The sequence below is a fragment of the Myotis davidii genome, unplaced genomic scaffold (genome assembly GCF_000327345.1).
Source record: "Myotis davidii unplaced genomic scaffold, ASM32734v1 scaffold315, whole genome shotgun sequence".
Lineage (NCBI taxonomy): Eukaryota > Metazoa > Chordata > Mammalia > Chiroptera > Vespertilionidae > Myotis > Myotis davidii.
In genome coordinates, this window is record NW_006286234.1 from 227098 (window position 1) to 231486 (window position 4389).

At 34.4% G+C, this 4389-nt stretch overlaps 1 protein-coding gene across 1 annotated transcript in view; it reads right to left on the reverse strand.

Annotated features, from left to right (window-relative positions):
- Positions 1 to 3702, reverse strand: part of OMD (osteomodulin) — a 9479-nt gene extending 5777 nt beyond the window's left edge. The window contains exon 1 of the mRNA XM_006757403.2: positions 3350 to 3702. The gene's annotated coding sequence lies outside the window, so the exon portion shown is untranslated. The remainder of the gene's footprint in view (positions 1 to 3349) is intronic.
- Positions 3703 to 4389: the final 687 nt, after the last annotated feature.

The window sequence follows — 4389 nt, forward strand, 5'->3', positions numbered from 1 at the left end:
GTGACTTATGCTTAATGGGGAGTGTGAACATGGTTAGGAAGCATCTTATAACTATTAGTAGTTATTTGGTTTGGTTACCTAAAGTTAATGAATGTCTTGAATTCCTAGGGATTAGGCACTGTACTTGGTGGGGAACATAGAAATGAAGTTGTGAAGGCATGGTCCCTTCTATAAAGAGTAATAGTTTAGTGCAGGGGTCCTCAAACTACGGCCCGCGGGCCACATGCAAATACAAATATTGTATTTGTTCCCGTTTTGTTTTTTTACTTCAAAATAAGATATGTGCAGTGTGCATAGGAATTTGTTCGTAGTTTTTTTTTAAGCTATAGTCCGGCCCTCCAACGGGGTGAGGGCCAGTGAACTGGCCCCCTGTTTAAAAAGTTTGAGGACCCCTGGTTTAGTGGATGGGAGAGACTCAACACAACACACCATATTCTCAGGCGGAGGAAAATGTGGCTCACAATAGAGACACAAGTGCTGTGGCAGTTGGTGGCTTAGCCCTGCTTGGTAGGGACAGGGAAGTCTTTAATATAGATATTCATTTGGCCCAGGCATTTGGACATTAACAGGAATGGATACAGAACAACTTAAACATTTTATTTACTAGCTGATAAGTTATATATTAAACTTACCGTATTTAATATACTTATTATAATATAGTATATTAACTTTTTAAAGTACTTCTCATTCTTCATGTCAGTCTCACTATACCATGGAGTTGGGGTTCTATAAGATTGTTGTGTCCCAGAAAGATGAAAATAGAAGTAGAAGCAAAGATGAGCAGCTGCGTGGGCTCATGGCATGTAGGAGCCTCAGAAGCTTACTGTTACATAGCTGCACTTTGAAAAGAGTGTTGCTCATCAGAACTCTGAATTTTGGGTTAAGGGGGTGGAGGGATAGAACAGAAAAGAAAAAAAGAGAAATAGTCATGGACAAGGAAAACAATGTGATTGCTTGGAGGGGGAGAGGAAGAAGAGGGTATGGAGAGATAAATGGTGATGGATGGAGACTTGCCTTGGGTGGTGAACACACAGTACAGTGTACAGATGATGTGTTGTAGAGTCGTGCACCTGAAACCTATATAATTTTGTTAACCACTGTTACCCGATAAATTCAATGAAATGAAAAAAAAGCTAGCAGTCATCAATTAGTAACCTTACATTTGAGGATTAAAGTCAAAATTCTGTTGTCCAATAATTATGATAAGTTATTGGGAAAAAAGAAGATCTAGAGAAGACTTTTGATCCTGTACCTAATTGCATACCTTTTACCTGGAATGAAGACCATAAGATGATGGGGTCTCTCTGGAAATGAAGGGATTCTCAGTGCATTTACTTTTGGTGTCCTTGGCTACCTAAGAAGACCTAAGGCAGGGGTGGGCAACCCTGGCACGCGTGCCAAACATGGCATGTCAGTAACTTTTGCTGGCACGCGAAACCCTCTCTTACACTCTTCCATTTACAGTTGTGAATCTTTGTTCTCAGTGATGAATTTTGTTAAGTCTCGTGAAGTTTTCTGTCAGTCTATCAGTGTACATGTATACATTAAAAAATAAATGTATTTTTCATCATCATATACTGTGTTTTTGTCGCTCGAATGAATTTTATTATTTCTTCAAGGTTCTTCACATATGTACACCTTAAGAGATATCAAGTAGGCATAACATGTTCTAAAAAATTAGGGTTGGCATGCAGAAGAATTTGAGTCAGAGATTTTGCTGGTTTTGGCACAAAAAGGTTGCCCACCCCTGACCTAAGGTTTCTCTTCTAAATTTGAGCTTGTCATCATTGTCCTTACTTCTTCAGAACTGGGCCCCAGATCTTAGCCTTGTGACTGTCAGTAACTTCCTGGTGTGAAATCCATCCTATCTCCATCTATATGCCCATTATTTTCTATTCCTCTTACTTCTATTCCTTTTCAACTTCACCCATGATAATTGTCCATTACAATGATCTCTTATTTCAATGAATCTCCTCTCAGTCATTTACTAAGCATATTTTTATTACTTTTGACCTTTTATGTTCTATAATTTATGCCTTGTTTCCTATAGGATAATTCATAGCAAAACATTATAACTCACTGTCAAGCATCTCATTTCCTGACCTCTAATTTTTCACAGAATCTAGTACAGTTCACACTGTATAAATGCTCAACATTTTGTTGAATGTATGATTGGATAAATCAATAGATTTCATCTCATTAATGATGCTCATTAACTAATATTGATTGAGAACATTAATGTTCTTAATGTTGATTATTTCTAGGCATTTATTTCATCACAGATATTTCTTTAAATGAACATGATTACAGAGAATGTGGCTGTTCTCTTGTCTATTAAATGTGTCTCCATCACAATATACTGTATTCTTCATTTTCCTCTTACATTATGTGGTAGAAAAATCACAAATGTGAAAAGGAAAGTAAAATACAAGTTACCAGTTTTAAAAACTATCTATTAGTGTGAATTTTCCGTATTGTGGCAATAAAAGTTTCAATGTTTTAACATTTCTCTAACTTGGAAAAAGGCACTCCTGCTTTCATCAGGAACATTCTACTTAAGACGAGATAGAACTTTATTCTTGAAAGTTTAAAGTTGTTGGAAAGCCTCATAGCATTTTATTATTTTAAAATAGACTTAATTGCTTTCTTGGTATGCCATAGAAACTAGAATATAAGAAACTTAGTATATGATTCAAAATTTTTTTAAAGCAGATTTAAATTTAACTCTGTATAATTAGTATGCCATCACTGTTACACTCAAAGGCCTAAGGAAATAAGGCTCTTTTGCTATTAAAATATAAAAGTTTCAAAATTATTCTTAGCCATAATACATTTAAATCTTAAATAACCAATACTCAAGAAACTAGATCCTTCAGTACTAGATAGAGCACTCATATCGTTGAGAAAGGCAAATGAAAACAAAAACATTCTTATACCAGGGATTTGTCGGTGGAGAGTGAAACTTGTACAAACACCCATCTCCCTGCCACCAGCCTCTCGCACTGCTCAGATCTATGGCTCCAGGCACTTGTTAGGTGTTTGTCATTTACAGTTGAGAGACAAAAAATTATTCCATTAATCTAAAAACCTTTCATTCAAAACAAAAATATATATAAACAAAGATTATATAGAGGGTAGGTCTTAAGTTAGAAAATTCACTATAATACTTCTTTCCCTGAATAATTTGGCTAATCAGAGTTTTAATGTAGCCTTTACCAGATATTGCTTCCAAAATTTGTGCTTTTATGATGGTTGCAATCTGTTTTAACATCAAACAAATCAAATATACTTTCTATTTTAAACAATAGGAATATTTTCTTAAAAATGGAAAATTATTTTATCATCATACCTGTTGAGTTTGCTTTAGTTTTCAGGGGTTGATGAATTTGCAAATCCTGTAAATGAATCAGAAATTCCTAAATTCTTTAACTCAGTCTCTTAAAAATCCACAGTAACTTTATGCTCAAATAGGACTGTCTCTTGAATCACTGTTGCAATTTAAGCAAATTTAAACTGCCTGGAAGACACTTGGGTTGAGTTAAAATTATGTACTTCTTTTCATTATCCAAAACTTTGTGGATTCGAATTAAGATGTTTGTGTTCTCGGTCAGATTTATGTGGCTTACTTCTTTCTTTTCCCCTTAAGTTTGGTTTGAGGTGTGGCAAGAATTTCCTCTAATATGAAGGGCAAACATAACTAAATGAAACAGCGTGTACTGATTACTGTTTTTATTTTCATGTTCATGCCAAAGAATTCTTCAAATTAAGGCCCACTGTAACAAAGAGCACAGTGTCTCAGCAATTTAAGGTGGAACTCAGAATTATTTGGAGACCTTGCTTGTCTGATACCCTAATGTTCATACCAGTGCTCTCTTTCATTAAGACTCAAACTAGGATTAGAAACATAGTATTTCACATCTAGTCAATTTTTTAAATGAAATAGATTGTCATTGTGATAGAGATTAAATATATAACTTTTTCATACAAAGAATTATATCTTCTATTAGCTATCACCTTCCTCCCAAATATACTCATTAGAATGGCTCCTAATAACTTTCAAAATAAAAATTAATCTCTATGTGTATAGAATTCAGTATTTTGCCCTCAGAAAGCATATCTCTAGTTTGCCTGTTATTAGTAGTATAAAAAACACGTTCATAGTATTGAATAAGATGGAATTAGAAGCTTCTGCTGACCAATTACCATTGCCTTTATTTTGCAAATGTAGACCATTTTCTAATTTACTGAACTGTCTCTCCTGCCTAATTGATATATTTTTATACTAACGTTTTCATATTTTAAAAAGAGAGTTAACTTGTATCTCTTGGCAGTGAACTTTTTGAGTTCATTCTTTGGGAGATTCTTTCAAGATTATGCAAAGTAATAAGG